Source organism: Hyla sarda, chromosome 12 (genome assembly GCF_029499605.1).
Source record: "Hyla sarda isolate aHylSar1 chromosome 12, aHylSar1.hap1, whole genome shotgun sequence".
NCBI lineage: Eukaryota > Metazoa > Chordata > Amphibia > Anura > Hylidae > Hyla > Hyla sarda.
Genome location: NC_079200.1, coordinates 44,718,537 through 44,739,808, shown reverse-complemented (window position 1 = coordinate 44,739,808; position 21,272 = coordinate 44,718,537). Strand labels below are relative to the sequence as shown.

Here is a 21,272-nt window from a genome sequence, read left to right as displayed (position 1 = left end):
TTTTCTGCATTACATTTCTACCACTGCAAACACTAAGGTATTACAGATGTGTAGGGATTAACATTTTACACTTTAGTGCTACCACTGGTGAGCTATGTATGCGTAAAAATGCATGGAATATAGTGCAGATGTTTCTCTCTGTTTTCTTTGCTAGCTCACATAGAAAAAGTTTAGGCCTGGTTGGCAACTTGTTCAAGCAAAAGCCTGCTACAAGCAGGCTAAAGCCCTGGCTTTGCCTGAAGATGCATTTCTAGTTGCTAGAATCTAACCTGAGTCAGATCTGGGTTGAAGGCGCAGTGATCATGGCAACATGTGGCATTCAGGAGGTTTATCACTCAAGACTGTCTCCAGTCTATACTGAGAGGCCAATTATCTCCAATATCCTGTGCAATGACTCGTCCGTGTTCGATCCAAAGGGTTAAACTTTCTTGAGCTTTCGTTTAGTTTGGTTGCTTTGGCTATACCTTGCTATCTGAGCTGGACAACTGACCATGATAGGATCACACCTGTGTAGCTGGCTATTTAAACCTGCAGTGTGCTTTTAGTCCTTGCCAGTGAAAGAACTTGTTTTGAGTAACCAGCATTGTTGTTCTCTGAATTCTGAATATTGATCTTGACTTAGCTTTTGACCTTTCTTCCGCTTTTGTGAATTGGTACCTCACTATGTCCAGTTGCTAACCCGACTAGTCTGACTCTGATTTGTGTGTGTTTAGATTTGCTTTTGTTAGTTTTGTGTGCCTCCAGCTGTTCTTCAACTCCAACTGTATTGTATTTTATTGTTTTGACTCTGTCTGTCCCTGCACGTATATAGGAGGGGACCTTCCTCGTGGTTGTGGACCCATGGTTTAGGATGGGTATGCAAGTAGACAGGGACAGAAGGTGTGGGCAAAATTAGGGCTTCACTCAATTCCTGCCCAACGTGACATCCTGTTTCCTGCACCAAGAAAGAAAAGCATATAGCCAAAAGAGGGAAATAGCTGTGCAAAGACTCTTCTGCAAACATTTAGTTCTTTGTTTGCTTCCAGCAGTAATTAGTGTAGTATGGTAATCACAATCAACTTAAGCGTAAAATCTGCAACAGGGAACACTGCTGCACTTGTGTAAAGATTTTTAAGTATTTGCACCACAGCGAAGCAAACTGTTTAGGCCCTCCACAGTAGAGTATTACCTTACTGGACTGCTCTTACTTCAGTAAAGCTAAAATCTGTTTACTTTACAACTGTTTCTGGAGTATTTCTGCTGCACACACCATCATGGGTACATTTCCCCATACACCTCACCAATTGTACACTGAAGTCAGGGGACTTCCTAAATTGCTCTAGACAATATGATCAATCCTGATCTTCAGCGCCACTGAACAAATGATGATGTGTAATATACCTTAAAACAATTCACGGTGGCCATCATTTTATTCTTGCCATAGTTTAACAGGGTTGTTTTTAAAAGGGCACAAATTTTACAGCCTATAACAGACCACATTCCCCTGCCTCTTAACAATAGTGGATCTTCAGTTTATAAACACTTCTGAAGATGGCATTTGGGGTAGGTCGGTAGCATCTATGTAATGCCAGTGGGTGGCTCCCTCAGCTCTTTCACCTTTTGAGTGCTCTGGGTCTCCTCCTGGCCCTTGCTGCCATGCTTCTGTGATGTCCCAGTATGAGATATAGTCCCGTACAGTACCTAGGCCCTGTCAGGTTGAGTTACTCTGTGTCCTAGAGGCTCTCCTGCAGTGTCTCTCCATAGTGATATATATAATGTGTAGTGTTAAGTGTGTTATGTAATTAGGACCTTTAAGGACATTTGAGTTGTCACATGATAATGTGTTCACATGATGTGTTTGTTACCCAGAGAGCACCAGCTAACCAGGTGACCTGCAGCTTGACCTATGGGCTTCTGGCTCAACCCCCTTTATAAGAGGGGCAGCCATTGCAATCTCTTCTCTCATCACTCCTGCTGAAGAACAGTAAAGACCAGACGTCTCAGAGCTAGTGTCCAGCATATCTGGAGGCCTCAAGCCTACCTACAGCCACATTCCAGTAAGTCAAGTCAATGTCTGCTGTCACTACCTACAGTCCAGTCAAGTCCAAAGTCAAGTCTATTTTAGTCTATGTGGCTGAACTAAAGTTTATCAAAGTCATTACAAGTCCCAGCAAGCTGCGAGGTCCTTATGTGTTAATGGCCACCTCTCTGGGATCCTAACCTAGCTGTAAAGACTTTTTCCATATGTCTACCTCAGTAAGGCTACCGTTAACCCTAACCTGATCTTGGACTATTATTGCCCTGCTTAACCTTGGGATAGCGGTACTACAGTACAGGTGGTTTCCAAGAAAACCACATGCTGGCGTCACAAACATTTAGGGGTTAATAAAACCTTGCCCCTGGGCTACAAAATCTGCCCCATCCACCTCACCTTCACAACCCGAGACACCCCATGGCTTCACCACACTTCTACTGCAGAAATTCTACTTTTTGGCCCTTAGAATACACGTGCCAGTTCTTGTAAATTGTAAGGGCCATTGCGCATTCACCTAAGCCTTCCCCTGCCTATCCTAGCTCACTTTCAACTATACAAGGCAACTCCGGCCACTCCCTTTGGTGCCACTGTTGTTGGTTTCTAGTGTTCCTATTGAAGGTGTGCTATTCCTATTCAGTTATCCTGTGTATCCAAACCTCTCAGACTCCGATTCTGCCTGACCCCTTCTGACCATACTAACTAGGCCATTGTCTCACAATATGCCTCTTGCCTATTTCCAAGGTGCCTATTGCCCAGGTGCCAGTACCATCTGGCCTGCTCGGAACTGCATCTACACAGAGTTCAACATCTAAATCCTTGCCAGACCAGATGGGTGTGCTTCTTTACTCACTTAGAATTTGAATGTTAAGGCAGATGCTTTATCCCATTCTTTTGATTCTTTGGACCAGGCCAAGAACCCTAATATATAACCTGCTTTCTGTGGAGCCTGTCCTGATCTGGGATATCTCTCCGAGTAAGACTTTTGCACCAAAAGGAGACACATTGTAGCCTGGGGACAGGATTCAAAACTTGCTGAAGATCCTTGGACACATAAAGCCATTGAGCTATTGTACTGACACAAATGTTGGCCTGCGTATGATTACCATCATGCCCCCTTCCATAGACATGAATGTAGGGGGCATGGCAGGATGTCACAAGGGGGCCTGGCAAGACCTGGAAACTCAGAGATTTCAGAGACTAGAGTTGCACCCGACACAGAATGCTGGGTGCTGCAGGGAGGTCGTGGGTGCCCCCCATGATCAGACATTTTATCCCCTATCCTTTGGATAGGGGATAAGATGTCTATTGCAGGAATACCCCTTTAAGTAAAAAATGTTACACAAAGTGCAATATTCACTCCTTCATTAATTTTAAGACCCAATTTTCAGTTTTCAGTCTGCTTCTAGGTTTATATACTTTTTTTGTGGTTGTGTCCTCTCTGTAATACATGTGGGATTTGAGGTCTGTGTGTTCAGGAGCATACAGTTTGCTATGGGTGTTGTCCTGTTCAGGCCAGGAAGCAGTGCAGCCCTACTGCTAATCCAAACCATTGGCCTGACCTACTTGGATGATCCACCCTATACTGCGGCGCAAAACTGGTCAATGGTCCCTACACTGGACAAAGGTGTAGGGTCGTCAAGAATAATCACCAGCCCTAGTCAGCACCGGTCGGGAAAAAAGGTACCATGTCAGAAAACTAAGGTCTACTCAGGGACAGGCCAAAAGTCAGAAATCCAGAGGGCAGCTAAAGTACAAAAAAAACATAAGGCAAGGGATAGTCAGATAACAAGCAAAAGTTCAGATACACAGGTCAGCAGAATACAACACAATTGCTAGTGCTTACACCTTATACGGGCAGGGGCTGAGAAACATGAGGATTTTGAATAGCCATCCTACGGCTGATTAGCCTGGCACTCGTGCCTCCTCATTGACAGGGGACAGGCCGCTGACACTATACAGAGCAGTACTGCTGTGGCCTTAGCGAATGGGAGACAGAGCCAGTGCTGGAACCAGGAACAGGTATGTATGTCACAGGTGCTCTGCTTTCTCTCTACACTTGTACATAGCCTATTTGATTCTGCCAAATTACAAACTACCTTCTGTGTACTTTGGATCTCTAGCTACAGCCTGAGTAAGCTGCCCTACATGTATGCTCTCCCTTATATGTACACTTCTACAGGTGACATATACAACTCCCTCCTACTTCATTCTGTATTCAGGAAACAAATTATAGATACAGTTCATTGCAATGGTGACCATGAATTTATGTTCCATAGGAGCACTATAAGGGCTTGCACAAACAGCTGTTTTATGACTTCTTACAGACTGATACATATACAGAGCCATAACATGACCCAAACAGAAGTCTACATACCTCCCTGTGGGGTCTCAATATATTTCCATATGCCTGCCATTTCAGACAGAACTTAAGGGAACTCCGTGGCGGGCAGTCATAGCTGGCACAATGAGGGTACCATACTGACTGTCTCCTAATGGGTACAGTGGCTGTTGCTATTACAGGAACACTGTGGCTTACTCTATTATGGGACACTCAAAGAGTGGCATGTGCAAAATCTTCCTCAGCTTGTGTGTCATATACTGATTTCAGAATATTGGACAATCTCAAGAGTTCAAAGCCTGACTCTGGTTTTCAGTCCATCAATAAAGCCTTTACATTCTACCTTGGGTCTCCAAAGTTGACTAGATTCTTTCTACCTCTCTCCCCTTTCAATGGCCGATGCATTGACATCGGTAAGTAATAGAAAATAATTAACAGGATGGTTAAAATGTTGGCTGTTGTCAGGAATTAGAAAGCTTCTTCCCCTAATGCACTGCAAAAAATAATCTGACTGTACAGAGACTGCTCTCACCTGCTATCTCAGCGTCCATGTCAGGGGGTCTACAATTCTCAAGTTAATTGAATGTAGCATTAAAAGTGCTCCTTGCATATAATATACAGGTTTATAATGACCTACCAGAGTGCCTGGGGGGACTGCTAAGTGGCACAGTGGATCCACACCTGTGGGCATTAAAAGGATTTTTTTAGAGGGCATACTGTACAAACTGCCTGGCATAAGATTTGTTAGTATTAAAGGGGTATTCCAGGCAAAACCTTATATATATATATATATATATATATATATATATATATATATATCAACTGGCTCCGGAAAGTTAAACAGATTTGTAAATTACTTCTATTAAAAAATCTTAATCCTTCCAATAGTTATTAGCTTCTGAAGTTTTCTGTCTAACTGCTCAATGATGATGTCACGTCGTCATCAGAAAGCAGTTAGACAGAAAACAACAACTCAACTTCAGAAGCTAATAACTATTGGAAGGATTAAGATTTTTTAATAGAAGTAATTTACAAATCTGTTTAACTTTCCGGAGCCAGTTGATATATTAAAAAAAAGTTTTGGCCTGGAATACCTCTTTAAGGAGCAGATAATTGAGCTTGGTTCTTTTTTACCTTGTCACTTCCTGAGACCCTGCTTCTAATTTAGAATTTTAGAAAACTGAGATGTCCCTCCAATAAGAATAATCGGAATACGTTTGCTACACTATCACATGACAGTGATCTTTTTTTTCTTACTTTTCAGCTGTTTTACTCATATCATGTACCAGGTGCTGCTTTTCTGGAGAATGCGCAGGGACCCTAACCACTGGCAGGGAGCCGCCTCGCTTGCTGCTAATTTGGACTAATTAAGGGTAACTATGGAAGGAAGGAGGGGGAAGATCCCAAAAGACACTCAAGGATTGAGCGGCTGTGTAGGGAGTTGCTATAGTAACAGGTGAGAAGTGACACAAACTCCAATCTCTACTCCTTACTATAAAAAGCCATGAGGATGAACATAGAACTCTATGGGGGCTGAGATAAGAGTAATTATACAGAGATTTTTTTAAGGAATTAGTGCAGGTATGTCTTCAAGGAGTAAGGCAATGGTTTGGGTGTAAAGGGATTTCCTGTATCTTCACTTGGTGTACGAGACAGGAATAAGACACTTTCTTCCCCTGATGTACTGCAGAAAAATAGTCCGAAAGTACAGAGACTGTGCCCACCTGCTATCTGCCATGTCAGGAGGTCTAAAATTCTTCAAAGTTTGTTTGAAGGGCTTAAAGGGCTCCTTGCATTTAATATATAGGTTTAGACTGGCACACCAGAGTGCCAGGGGGACTGGGGAAGATCCCAAGCCAAAACTATTGCAGCCACATTTAGGAACCATGCACATCCATGCCCTGGTTCTCTTCACTAAGTGTCTTTGGAGACAGCCTAACCAATGACTGACTTTGACTTTAAAATACTGTAGATAGAGACACTTCTTCTTGGCTGGAAAGATCGCTTGGGAGCCATCAAGGGCCTTGTTTCCCAGGAATTGTGCCATCTGTACCTAGTCCATACAAATAGTCATTGCCAGGAGTGTAACTAGAAAAGGGAGGGGAAGTTTAAAAGAAACAGCATGGGCAGGGAGGGTGGTTGGTGGAGGTTGTCAAGATCTCCTTTCTTTTTTATCAAAAAGTTTTTTGTTTGTTTTTATTCATTTTCAAATTTGTTTTGAGATCAACTGTTACATAAAAGTTATACAGACAAGTATAACTACTATGGATGATCGGATGTCATTTGTGATGGCTCCCCAACCCCTAGCAGTTGGGGCAGTGTGTCACCTCATAGCAAAAGCAGGATTTAAGCGCTTACCATAAGACTTCCATACTTGAACTCAACCCAAATAGAACCTGGATTTGTCACAAAAGATGGTACAGTTCCAGTCTGTAGCAGTCCTGGTTTCTCGTTCACAACACCACTGCAAACAAAGGCGACATTGGCTAGCTGTCAGGAGCAGGACATGTAAAAGGTGTTGTGACATCAATATGGTCCAGGCAGATACAGGAGTGTATAATGAAAGTGCTACCTGTGTCTGCATGGTGGACAAGGAGCCGGTTTGCCATGTGTGTGTGCCTTTATATAACTACACCTCCTTTCAGATCAGTTAGAATGGCCTAGATGGCGGGCAATTTGTAGAAATGAACTCTATTTTCTCAGTTCAACCTTACAACTGTGCAAACTTTTGTGTGTCTCAGAGGCAATATGGCACACACTCACTAAGTAGCCTCTGAGGGCTCTATCTTATAGGGCAGCGGGAGAATCACTTTTACACACTCTTGTGGCACGACGCAAAACTTGCATGGCCTATCACTTCCTTTTCTGAAGCAAAATTGCTCAGCACTCCCTTGGAAAGCCACCTTGCAGGATTGATGTACAAGACTCCATGGAGGAAGCCAAATCTTGTACATCAATCATGCAAGGCAGGGAGGGGTGGGGGAGGGAGAAGGTGTGCATGCTGAAACTTAACCCGGCCTCTGTGACTCTTGAGTTTATTAGATAAACATTTTCAAACAGCCATCAGCTAGGAGGCATGTATGATTTGTTGTATCTCCCTATCAGCTATCACAACCCCTTATTTTTATTCAACTCCCCCCCAAATACCCTCAAGGCTACTATCACGCTTTAGATCATTCCAGCAACCAAGGAGTATTGCCCACTTTGGGAACTACTGGTCTAATCAGACCACACCTGTAATATGTGAGACATGACTGCAGCAATCTGGCATTTCTATTGTGGTGCATTATGTTTTTTGTTTTTTGTCAATGAGTGTACTTGTGATGTGTACATTCAGTACAGTATACAGAAACACACTTGGTCAGAAGCTAACGTGAGGTTCTGCTATTTTGTATGTAGTTGCAAATACTTTTAGTTTTCCGGTAGCTTTTTCTTTTTATTTATATACTTGGTCTTGTACTGGGTAGCACAAATATTTATTCATGAATTTATTTATTTAGTTATTTATTTTTGTATGCTGGTGTTGCAAGCGCTTGAATAGTTTGAATGTAAGGATGAGGTTTATGTGGTCACCCATTTTAGGATAAGTGCGCCATAATGGGCACAGTATAGTGGTTTAATACAGATAACCATATTCCAACCTTAGTTTTTTTATTCATGCAGCCAAAAATCCATTAGGTATATAGACAACTTTTCCACCTTACCACATGTTCAAATATATGCTTATTCTCTTATAACATTGTGGGTACCACTTTTAAATAATTATTATTAAGGGTGACATTTTAAGGGCCTAGTTTTTGCTGTGGGGTTATGATCTTGAAGTATCTTGAAGGTCCAATGGTGTTAGATCCTATACTGTTACTTCTTGTGTTTTTTGCAATTTTTTTGCAGTTTTGTTGGATACACACTGTTCCAATTTTAGAAGCCTGTGAAGACTGGCGTCTTTCTCGCACAATCTGGATTCTCTCTATTGAATACGTATGACAGTCTTGTATAATGTCTTATATAATAAGACCTCCTTGCCTGCTGATGGACCAGACATCCCTGTGCTTTACTGTAGACAGAACTGTCTTCTTGATGCCCTTGCGTAATCCCTGGCCATCTGCCAGGCACGTGCCTCATCAGCGACACTCCTTGACCTACTGACCGCGCCGGCTTTACCATTCATTGATATTTGCTATTGATTGTGACATATTTGGGAGCTGCACTGATTTTCCTGTCTCTGGTTATCACAATTGTAGGAATGAATATTAACAGGGAATGAAGAAATAAATCAATGGAGGGGAGTGGAAAAGAAAGATTACAGGAGTTTTGTGTAAATACAGCTTACTCACTATCCAAATACAAAGCTCTATATATTCTTATGTAATGTTTTAAGTCCCCATTTTGTGAATGTAAACAAGAGTGGTCTCATTCAGGGTGGGTTAACACCACGATTTTACTCTACAGCTGCCTGATCCGGTCGGGGGGAGCGAAAACCGGGTCATCTCGTATCCCAGCCGGACCCGGCCGTATCCAATTAATTTCAACGAGTGGACCGGAGTCAAACGGTGACTCCAGTCAGCACATTTTTGCCCCGTATCCGGTTTTCTGACCGGACCTAAAACCGCGTCATACCACAGTTTTAGGTCCGGTCAAAAAACCGGATACAGGGCAAAAATGTGTCGACCGGAATCACCATTTGACTCCGGTCCGCTCGTTGAAATTAATTATATACGGCCGGGTCCGACTGGGATACAGGATCACCTGATTTTCGCTCCCCCCAACTGGATTAGGCAGCCGTAGAGTGAAATCATGGTGTTAACCCACCCTCACTGACAGCAAATAAATGTCTTGAAAAGTGTGAGGCAATGGAACACAAATGGGGCATATTTACTATTCCTGATGCCCTAGAATTCTGTCTTAAAGGAGTAATCCAGGAATAGAAAAACACATCTACATTCTTTAAAAAAAAAAAAAAGCTCCACGTCTGTCTCCAGGTTGTGTGTGGTATTACAGCTTGGCTTCATTCACTTCAATGGAACTGAGCTGCAGAACCACATCCAACCGGGAGACAGACGGGGAACTGTTTTTTAAAGAAAGTAGCTCAGTTTTTCTATTCCTAGATAACCCCTTTAATGTGCACCCTGTACCTTGAGTACATGGCTTACATCACATTTATTATTTTAGTTGTGTTTTTAGTTGTTCTGTGCCTCATTTGACAAGAGGATGTGACCTACTGCATGGCTTATCTGAGATGCAATGCCATTTGCCAACAATTGCACCAAAATGTTTCTGCAAAATATTGGCATGAATTGAGCCAACTAATAGGCGGTACAAAATTAGACAAATAAAGATATGCAGAATTTGTCATGAGCCACTTTGATGAATCTGCTGCATTTTTAGACTGCTTGCTCTAAGTTTATACTGGTTTTAGACAGATTTAGCAAATGTACCCCCAAAGGATCTTCAAAACTTTTCATTTATACAGTGATGCAAAATTAGATAACTAGAGATAAATAGGGGATAAAAAAAGAGATATAAAAAGGAAAAAGAGAGGAAAATCTCGGATAAACTAAAGATGGATGTGGGGAATAAACAGTTAATAAATCTCCTCTATTTAATGTTACTTCCAGACCTAATTAAATACAGAGCAGATGGCCGCTGCCCCCTTGTGTCCAGAGTGTCACCACTGCCCTGCAATGACCAGAACAGGTCTTCATGGGGGAAGGGCTAGAAACACTGTCACATAATGTGCTATTGGTGGAAACATCAGCCCCTCAGACGAGTACACGATAACATTTTTCCTTTTCTTGGGTCGTGGCTATTTAAGGGCTTTATATAGATATATTATCTTTTAGAAAACAAAAAAAAAGGGTCTTTTATTTAGCAGTAACTACTTGAAAATGGGCCATTTAGGTAGACTTAGTTACTTAGGTAGATAGATATAAAATGGACAAGAGAATAGATTAGTGTTTCCCAACCAGGGTGCCTCCAGCTGTTGCAAAACTACAACTCCCAGCATGCCCGGACAGCCTCTGGCTGTCCGGGCATGCTGGGAGTTGTAGTTTTGCAACAGCTGGAGGCACCCTGGTTGGGAAACACTTGAATAGATAGATAGACAGACAGATAGATATGACATAAATAGAATCTTAGAAAGATAGGTGTCAGGATTCGGCAGGCTGGTGGTGGATCCTCTGTGTCAGAGAGGGATTGGCGTGGACCGTACCGGAGGACCGGTTCTAAGTTGCTACTGGTTTTCACCAGAGCCCGCCGCAAAGCGGGATGGTCTTGCTGCGGCGGTAGCAACCAGGTCGTGTCCACCAGTAGCGGCTCAACCTCACTGACTGCTGAGACTGGCGTGGTACAGGAGGACTAGACAGAAACGAGGTCAGACGTAGCAGAAGGTCAGGGCAGGCGGCAAGGTTCGTAGTCAAGGGCAACGGCAGAAGGTCTGGTAACACTGGTAAGGGCACTCACAAAAACGCTTTCACTAGGCACAAAAGCAACAAGATCCGGAAAGGACAGGAAGGGGAAGTGGGTTTTTATTCACATGAGCAGGGAAGCTAATTGACACTGATTGGGCCAGGCACCAATTAGTGGTGCACTGGCCCTTTAAATCTTAGAGAGCCGGCGCGCGCGCCCTAGAGAGTGGTGCCGCGCGCCGGGACTGAGCAGACAGAGGACGGGGCAGGTGAGGAGATTGGGATGCGACCCGCGGGCGGGCGCGTCCCGCTACGCGGATCGCATCCCCGCCGGAGACACTAGTGCAGCGCTCCCGGTCAGCGGGTCTGACCGGGGCGCTGCATGGAGATGAACGCCGCGAGCGCTCCGGGGAGGAGCAGGGACCCGGAGCGCTCGGCGTAACAATAGGTAGGTAGGTAGATAAGTAGGTAGATAGATAGGTAGATATGAATAGTGTTAAGCGAGAATATTTGAAATGCTAATTTTTACCGCGAAAATCCGCACTTTGCGATTTCGAAAATATTATGAATATAGTGATATATATTCGTAATGACGAATATTTTTCTTTTTTTAGTTTTTTTTTTTTTATGCGAATTTATATGCGAATATCGGCACTTCCAGACTGGACACGGATCCCTCCCTTCTTTTAGGTGAAAGATATATTTGCGCATGCGAACTATGCGAATTTCATTACGAATTTTCGCATGGGGAAAAAAAAGAGAACGAACGTAGCGAATATGCAAATTTCGCGAACATAGGACGAATATTCGTCCATATATTTGCAAAATATCACGAATTCAAATATGATATGAATAGAATGATAGGTAGATCAATAGATATGAGATAGATAGATAGATAGATATGAGATAGATATGAATAGAATGATAGATAGATAGATAGATAGATACCGTCATGGCCGTAAATGTTGGCACCCCTGAAACTTTTCAAGATAATGAAGTATTTCTCACAGAAAAGGATTGCAGTAACACGTTTTGCTATACACATGTTTATTCCCTTTGTGTGTATTGGAACTTAACCAAAAAAGGGAGGAAAAAAAGCAAATTGGACATAATGTCACCAAACTCCAAAAATGGGCTGGACAAAATTATTGGCACCCTTTCAAAATTGTGGAAAAATAAGATTGTTTCAAGCATGTAATGCTCCTTTAAACTCACCTGGGGCAAGTAACAGGTGTGGGCAATATAAAAATCACACCTGAAAGCAGATAAAAAGGAGAGAAGTTCACTTAGTCTTTGCATTGTGTGTGCCACAGTAAGCATGGACAACAGAAAGAGGAGAAGAGAACTGTCTGAGGACTTGAGAACCAAAATTGTGGTAAAAAAATCAACAATCTCACGGTTACAAGTCCATCTCCAGAGATTTGCCTTTGTCCACAGTGTGCAACATTATCAAGAAGTTTGCAACCCATGGCACTGTAGCTAATCTCCTTGGTCGCGGACGGAAGAGAAAAATTTATGAAATTTGTCAACACAGGATAGTCCGGATGGTGGATAAGCAGCCCCAAACAAGTTCCAAAGATATTCAAGCTGTCCTGCAGGCTCAGGGAGCATTAGTGTCAGAGCGAACTATCCATCAACATTTAAATGAAATGAGTAAAATATGTGAAGAGAAAAAACACAGAAGTGGCGCCTTGATGGTGCCTTTACCTTTCTAGTTATAGGAGGTAAGGGGGGGGGGGGGGGGGATTTAGCGGGGAAGGATAGGGAGATTTTCTGCTCACCTTTCAGAGTTGTGCTGCATAACAGGCACAACTCTGCGATGCGTATAGGCTGGTATGCGGCAAGGTTCCGGGGCTGCTGACTGCTGGATCTGCTGGCTGATGTTCTTGCTTGTCTCCGATGCTGCGGGGTGTCACCTGGTGCCGGTGATGTGGAGCGCTGCTTTTGTGGAGTAGACACCGTCCTCTGGTGTACTCCAGATGTTCAGATGTGATCCGCTTGGCAGAGTCGGCAGATGCGGTCAGCTGGATGATCCCCTCGATGTGTGCTGGTACCTTGCGGCCAGTGCGCGGTGGAGATCGGGGTGAGCAGTCGGGTGCCACTATCCTTTAAGTCCCAATGATGTGGCGAGGAAAAGAGCCTTAGGTTGGTGATCGGGAGCAGCTTTCTGCCGAGACCGCTGGCAGGCGGTGGCAATAGTACAGGAGCAGGTTGCGGGAGATCCCACACTGGGATTTATCCCAGAAAAAACCTCGGCGTGTGAAAGCGCTTCTCCGTTGCAAAAAATAAGGTTGCTGGAAACTTCTTGGATAAGAAGGGGGGGATTTATTGACGGTTGAGTTTACAGAAATAAAGAACACGAAAAGTAAAAAATAGAAAATAAAAAAATATAAAGCATAAAGCAAACAGGATTGGACAACGCGTTTCAAAAGGGTATCCCTTTCTTGTTCAGGACCTTCTTCAAGACTACATTTTGCCAAAATTAACTTGAGTAAGCCAAAATCCTTCTGGGAAAACGTCTTGTGGACAGATGAGACCAAGATTGAGCTTTTTGGTAAACGGAATGAGGCCTACAAAGAAAAGGACACAGTACCTACAGTGAAATATGGTGGAGGTTCAATGATGATTTGGGGTTGTTTTGCTGCCTCTGGCACTGGGTGAGTTGAATGTGTGCAAGGCATCATGAAATCTGAGTATTACCAACGGATTTTGGGTCGCACTGTACAGCCCAGTGTCAGAAAGCTGAGATCTTGGGTCTTCCAGCAGAACAATGACCCCAAATCTACATCAAAAAGCACCCAGAAATGGATGGCAACAAAGCGCTGGAGAGTTCTGAAGTGGCAGCAATGAGTCCAGATCTAAATCCCATTGAACACTTGTGGAGAGATCTTGAAATTGCTGTTGGGAAAAGGCGCCCTCCAATAAGAGAGACCTGGAGCAGTTGCAATGGAAGAGTGGTCCAACATTCCGGCTGAGAGGTATAAGAAGCTTATTGATGATTATAGGAAGCGACTGATTTCAGTTATTTTTTCCAAAGGGTGCGCAACCAAATATTAAGTTAAGGTGCCAATAATTTTGTCCAGACCATTTTTGGAGTTTGGTGTGACATTATGTCCAATTTGCTTTTTTTCCTCCCTTTTTTGGTTTAGTTCCAATACACACAAAGGGAATAAACATTTATAGCAAAACATGTGTTACTGCAATCCTTTTCTCTGAGAAATACTTCATTTTCTAGAAAAATGTCAGGGGTGCCAACATTTACGGCCATGACTGTAGATAGAAATGAATAGAATGATAGATAGATACAAATAGAATGATTGATAGATAGATACATATGAATAGAATGATAGATAGATAGAATATGTAAATCTACTTTGCTTCCTTATCCAATGCTAGAAATCTCTAATAATTTAAGCTTTCTATTGAGACTTTTCTAAATCAGAAGTGATTGGACATTACATAGTTCACCAATGTGGTATTTTTATATGTATCTATGACATATCAGAAGATCAATTGGACCCTTTAACATGTAACTACCAATGCGTTTTGGAGCCATAAAATCGCCTCATTTGCCCTCGTTGAAAATTGCATTTCACAGCTAGATCATGGTATTTTTCCACATCGAAAATCTCCTGCTGTTTTCTGTGTACAGTACAGAGAGCTGAAACAAGGTCCCCATGTAAAACACAACATGTATAATTTTCCGAGTCTAATATTAGCAGAGTGACACGAGGTGGTGGCTGATCCGTTAGCAGAGCAACCTTGCTGGCATATGCTGTCGTAGCCCAGCATGCCGCCCTCTTGGCGTAGGAGGGGAAAGGACACGTGTAATAAGGGTTCAGAGCATCTGTGGATTCTTTAGACAAGTTATATGGGTTTCATGCTTCAGATATTCCTCCCACAATCCGTACTGTCTCGGAGATCTCTTTAACCCCTGTTATATCAGGAGGGAAGAGTGTGAGGAAAAACCTCTGCACCCAAAGGAAATTGGGATGCCATCACACCTCTGTACTGACCTCATATAATTCTACTGTAAAGTAAGGGGGGCTCAACCTCAGCACCCCCTATAGCCATAAAAATTAATATAAAATAGCATCTTTAAATATTATTAATATTAAAATTTTTGGGTAATTCTTTTAAACTCAGTTGCTACCTATAAAGAATCTATAAGGATAGCTGCTGCTGACAGATAATACCATGGCTTTATTCTATATTATGGGGTCTATGTATACAGCTCTGCTGCACATTCAGTAAATGTGGGATTCTGTTACACACCTATGTTTTACCCTGTGTTCCACCATTTGGTGCACCATGTTGAGTACCATAGACTCCCCTAAAGTCAATCCAATTCCATAATATGACATGCAATGGAACATGCCATTATGGCTTTTTTTTGCAGATTTCACCCAAAAAAAAAAAATTGCAGATTTTACTGAGTTTCCACATAGTCTGCTAAACGGGTACTAATTTTTTTAAACTGGTGCCAGAAAGTTAAACAGATTTGTAAATTACTTCTATTTAAAATCTTAATCCTTCCAGTACTTATCAGCTGCTGTATACTACAGAGGAAGTTCTTTTCTTTTTTTATTTCTTTTTTGTCTGACCACAGTGCTCTTTGCTGACACCTCTGTCCGTATCAGGAACTGTCCAAAGAAGGAGAGGTTTGCTATAGGGGATTTGCTCCTACTCTGGACAGTTCCCGACATGGACAGAGGTGTCAGTAGAGAGAGCACTGTGGTCAGACAGAAAATAAATTCAAAAAGAAAATAACTTCCTGGGGAACATACAGCAGCTGATAAGTACTGGAAGGACTAAGATTTTTAAATGGAAGTAATTTACAAATCTGTTTAACTTTCAGGCACCAGTTGATTAAAAAATAAAATAGTTTTCCACTGGAGTACCCCTGTAACACAAATGGTAACTACCCTCATATGTGCATATGCCCCTTACAAAGGTTGCTTAAACCACAGGAAATTGGTCAGGATCAAGCCAAGTCCCTCACGCTGTCAATGGGGAAAAAAAACTGTACTAAATCTGCACTACAAGTGGATTTAGGCTAAGTTTCCACTTGGTTTTTTTCAGGCAGTTTTTGGAATACTCCCACTGCAGTTTTTGAGCCAAAGCCAGAAGTGTATTCAAAAGGAATAGGACATATAAAGGAAGGACTTACACTTCTCCTCCCTTATGGATCCACTTCTGAATTTGGCTCAAAAAGTGGCAGTCACGCCCCCTCCCATAGACTTGCATTGAGGGGCGAGGTGTGACGTCACACGGGGGCGGAGTCATGACATCACGATCTTCCGTCCCAGTGGTCGAGATGGACTCAGCCTTAGGACCTCCAGCGGTTCCGGAAGCCGCTACAGATGGGTGCTGCATGGTAGATCCAGGGGGTCCCCAACAGAAGGACCCCGGCGATCTGACATCTTATCCCCTATCCTTTGGATAGGGGATAAGATGTCATGGGGCGGAGTACCCCTTTAAAGTTGTTACTTGATCCATTGTTTTGTACACTTTAATAAAGTCATTGTAATAGAGATTATTTAGTGGCGTGCATTCTATTTTCAGTGGTAGCTGTTCTTGGGGTAGTATTATGTTTGACACTGAGTTGCACCCATTCCCACTTGAAATATTATAGTGAGCCCCCCTCACTGCTTTCGTTGTTTCAGTAGGTATTAATGCGTCTCCGCAAGAACAGTGTCCGGCCCCAATGTTTCAGAATTAAGCGTCTTAAGCCAATGAAGAAGGGGTTAGCACACACTTGTCCATACCCTGAAACCCGTTTGGCCTGTTTGTTCTGTCTGAACTAGGTGTTAAGGAAGGACTTTGTATTTGGAAGTACTTTTATCTGGATTGATATATCCCATATTTGTCTGACGGCTATTGGTTTGAACATCTTGCCGCTCTGAACACTCTGCCGTTCCAGTCATTTTGCTACTCCAGTCATCTCTATCTGTGTACCCTGCCAGGTACTATTTCACAGGTACTATTTCACATACCAATGTGTACCTCCAGCATATCATAATACTAGCGCCTCGCGGCTGCCGGACGCAGCTGAAACGGCTAACTGGGTAACGCCAGACGCCGCTTTTGCTTACAATCTACATGCGCACGGTCAGAAACATTGTGGCCGGACACTGTTCCTGCGGAGACGCATTAATACCTACTGTACACCGGCAGCCTTGACATTCGTAGCGGAGCTTCTGTAAGGCGATCATACAAGTAATGGTGAGCAGTACTTGGTACCACCAGCCATTTTCAGATACTGGATTAATGAATGTGAACTGCGGTCATTCATTATTATTGCGGTTATACACACCTATTCAGGAATATCCTTCCATGCATATTGGACATTAGATTTTTCTTCTATCTTACAGGTCTCCATTTTTATACAGATTCTTCATTTACTTTTTCCCTATTTATCATCTAGAGTTGGACGAGGTGACTGGCCGGGTAGTGCAAGTCCAAGTCACCAGTAGTGTTGATCGGCATAGGCCATATTCGAATTCGCGAATATTCGCGAATATATGGACGAATATTCGTCATTTATTCGCGAATATTCGCATATTCGTAATAATCTCGTTTTATTTTCGCATATGCGAAAATTCACGTATGCGAAAATTGACATATGCGAAAATTAACATATGCGGAAATTAACATATACAAAATTAGCATACGCGAAAATTCGCATATGCTAATTTTCGCATATGCGAATATTCGCACGCCAGTCTCACACAGTAGTATTAGAGCCTTCTTTACACCACACAAGCTGGAAGCAGAGAGGGGTGATCACTGTGATGTGTACTGTGAAAAAAAAAAAAAACGAATATTCGTAATTACGAATATATAGCGATATATTCGCGAAATTCGCGAATATGCGATATTCGCGAATACTATTCGAATTGCGAATATTCGCGAGCAACACTAGTCACCAGCTGGAAAGCCACAGGTTGGGGATCACTGTAGTGAGAAATAATAAAAATAATCTGCAGCTCCCCTCTGCTGTGCGTGCATCAGATCCTCACGAAGAAAGAGTAGATAATGATCCAGCGCTGCTAAAATGTCCACTTTATTAGAATCCCTAAATGACATAGAAATGGAAAAACAACACCACAGTGCTGTCACACCTCTCAGCTGTAATGGACTTGTTTCAGACCACTGTGGTTTTTCCAGGGCGCACATGCTTCCAAAAAGCGTCAATTTACAGTTGAGCGGTGTGACCGCATGGTGCTGGTGTTGTTTTTCCACTTCTATGTCATTTTTAAGGGGTACTCCGCTGCCCCAGCATTTGGAACGTCTTGTTCCGAAAACTTGGAGCAGATGGCAGGGGTCATGATTTTACGGCCACACCCCTTGTGTTATGCCACACCCCCTCAAGGGGGTGTGGCATGATGCCACAAGGGGTGTCACCATGACATCACAACCCCCGCACCCAGCATTCTAAACGAACGCCGGGTGCTGCACAGAGATTGTGGGGGTCCCAGCGGTGGGACCCCTGGGATAAGATATCAAGGGGTGGAGTACTCTTTTAGGGTACGTTCACACGTATGCAGATTTGATGGGCAGATTTGATGCACAGGATTTTCTGCTGCAGATTTCAATGTAAACTAAATGACTGAGCACAACTTCTAATCTGCAGTTACAAATCCTGCGCATCAAATCTGCGCAGGATCCTGTATGTGTGAACGGACCCTTAAAGAGATTTTAATAAAGTGGACATTTTAGCAGTGCTGGATCGATATCGATCAATGTACTGTGCTGGGGCCTAGAAATTATAACAAGTTATACTGTCAATTCCCAATAAACAGTTTTTCCCCTTATCCCCATAAAGGTCCTTACTGGTAATTCTTTAGCGCCAAGCTTCACAGAATTTGAAGATGTATTGAATAGACTGGAAACCCATCACAAAGTGTAGATATATAGAAAATAGACAAGTGCACTCACCACGTTTGCAGCTTCAGAAAAGGCAGCTTTATTAAAGACAGAAAAAGTAAGTGCAGGGGGACGACAGGGAAAGGAGGTAGTCATGGGCTACGGAACCATCTCGCGCTGGCTGCGCTTATTGAGGCCCCTACTACGAAACAGGTGAGGAGGTGTGCTTAAAAAGGATCCCGGCGGATGTGTTACCATGGGAACATATAAACAAATCCTGCACCAAGTGAGTAATACAAAACAAGCAGAACCAAAATGGACCAAAAATTTATATAAAGCAAGATTGGGGAATCCAATAAAAACAACATCTACTCAAGAGACAGCAAGGCCAAAAGGAAGCTTATTGGAAGCAAAAAATAAGGAATTACAAAAAGACGGCCATCTCATTGCGGTCGTTCAGACCGAGCGGGCCTGTCGCTTCTAAATGTAAAATCCAATAAGCTTCCTTTTGTAGCAGTTGAAGATCTCTATCACAAAACTTAACAGGTTTTTCTACCCTTTCTAGGGCTGCAAATGTAAGCGTATCGGGCCGGCCAACCATGACATTTATTCATATGATTAATAAATCTGGCGGCCCGCGAACCTGTTCTTAGTGATCTGGGGTGTTCTCTAACTCGGTGAAAAAGAGGTCTGTTGGTCTTCCCTATATAATAGAAGCCGCATTCCATAGGTAAGGGAGTATACTGTGTGTGTAGACCGACATGTAATAAACTGACTAATTTTTATAGTATGTTCCCCCAGTTTGATGATGTCACTTTTCACGTTATATTGGCAAAAGGAGCAGGAACTGTATGCATGGTTCCCTTTCGTTCTTGCTTCCCTTAGCCAATTAGTGGTTTCTTTTTTTGTTTCTTGTTTCTTTTTAATATAATTTTGCAGAGTCTTATTGCGTTTATATGAAACTATCGGCCGATTCTGTGTATATTCTTTAAGATTATCATCTCTTTCTAACATGAACCAGTTATTAAGGATGGCTTGTTTGATTTTATTGTTCATAGGGGAATTCTGGAACGAAAAAACGCACCTATTATTTTTACTTTTTCTACGTTTGGTTCTCAGTAGTTCATTGAGAGGGATTTCCTTGGCTCTTGATCTTGCTTTGTTGATAACCTCTATTGGGAAGCCTCTCTCTCAGAATCGTTCAGCCAGTTCAGATGCCTGGACATTGTACATATCTGGGTTATTATTAATTTGTTTCAGGCGGATGAACTGGCTGAATGGGATACTGTGGGATGTGATGAGTTGTAGTGTAGGAGAGAATTCTTAGAGATTGTTTTCTTAAATCCTGAGGTGCTCACCTTACCTTGGAGGACCTTAATCTGAACATCAAGGAACTCAAGTTCTTCACCCCCAAAATTGGACGTAAACTTCATGTTTGCATTATTGGACATGTTTAGATACGTTACAAAATTATCAAATTGACTTTTAGTGCCTTCCCAAATAATGAGGATGTTGTCCACATATCTGTGGAAGGATTTAATGTGACATGAGAACTGGTTCCTTGATGCAAAGATAAAGTCACTGTCGAAAATGGCAAGAAAAATGTTTGCGTAACTGCAAGAGATGGGCGTGCCCATTGCTGGTCCACGCAATTGTTTATACCATTGCTCTGCATATGTAAAATTATTATTAGTAAGAATGAATTCCACCGACTCTGTGATGAATTCAATTAACTCTGTCAATTTCTGCTGTTTACAGAAAAATCCACTGAGAGCCTGTATACCCGCATCATGAGGGATGCGGGTATACAGGGTCTCAACGTCAATAGATGCTAGGGCATAGCCATCCTGCCAGTGGAACTCATCCAGAAAAATAAGCAGATCCCCTGTATATTTTAAAAAAGAAGGGATGTGAGGCAGTAGAGGAAACAAGAGCCAGTCGATATAGCTGGATAAATAGGCAGTGTGGGAATCTATCCCAGTCACAATTGGGCGTCCTGGAGGGGGATTTAGGGGCTTGTGCACTTTTGGTAGTATGTACCTATAAGGTTTACTCGGGTTGCGGGGAATTAACCTTTCGGCTTTCTTCATAGTTAATGTGTTATTTTGTACAAATTCATGAAGCATAGACCTCAATTTTTCCAGTGTTTTACTAGTGGGGTCTTTAGATAGTTTTAAATAGATTTCTCCCATCTCGAGCTGCTTTAATATCTCATTATTATACTCTGTTTTCCACCACAGGACAACCGCGCCCCCTTTATCTGCTCTGGATATCACAATATCATCCCTGATTAATAGCGCATCAAGTGCTTTCTTTTCAAGAGCAGGGAGGTTCGGTTGTACTGAGGCATAAATTAATGCTTTCACATCGTTACAGACCGATTTATAAAACAGGTCGATGGCACTGCCTGGAGCGATTGGTGGGTTAAATCGAGAAGGGTTACCACCTGTCAACGGATCTGTGCCCTCTGGAGTAGATGTAGATATACCCATGTCTCCTGCCAGTTCAGCTAAATTTTTAAGACACCTGTCTTCTTCTTCACTAAACTCTGCCATTACTTTAAAGCCCAATGGGCCTATTGTACATCTCTCCTCACCCTCTGGCTTATTCTGTTCTATTGAATTTTTATCTATTTTTGTACATGCAA

At 42.6% G+C, this 21,272-nt stretch overlaps 1 protein-coding gene and 1 long non-coding RNA gene across 3 annotated transcripts in view; one reads left to right on the top strand and one right to left on the bottom strand.

Moving 5' to 3' along the window:
- WNT3 (Wnt family member 3) overlaps positions 1 to 21,272 on the bottom strand; it is a 455,111-nt gene that overhangs the window by 226,621 nt on the left and 207,218 nt on the right. The window lies entirely within an intron of this gene.
- LOC130296788 (uncharacterized) overlaps positions 1 to 21,272 on the top strand; it is a 71,502-nt gene that overhangs the window by 20,248 nt on the left and 29,982 nt on the right. For both annotated transcript variants that reach the window (XR_008849287.1, XR_008849288.1), the window contains exon 3: positions 5,617 to 5,808. This is a non-coding gene — a long non-coding RNA (uncharacterized LOC130296788). The remainder of the gene's footprint in view (positions 1 to 5,616; positions 5,809 to 21,272) is intronic.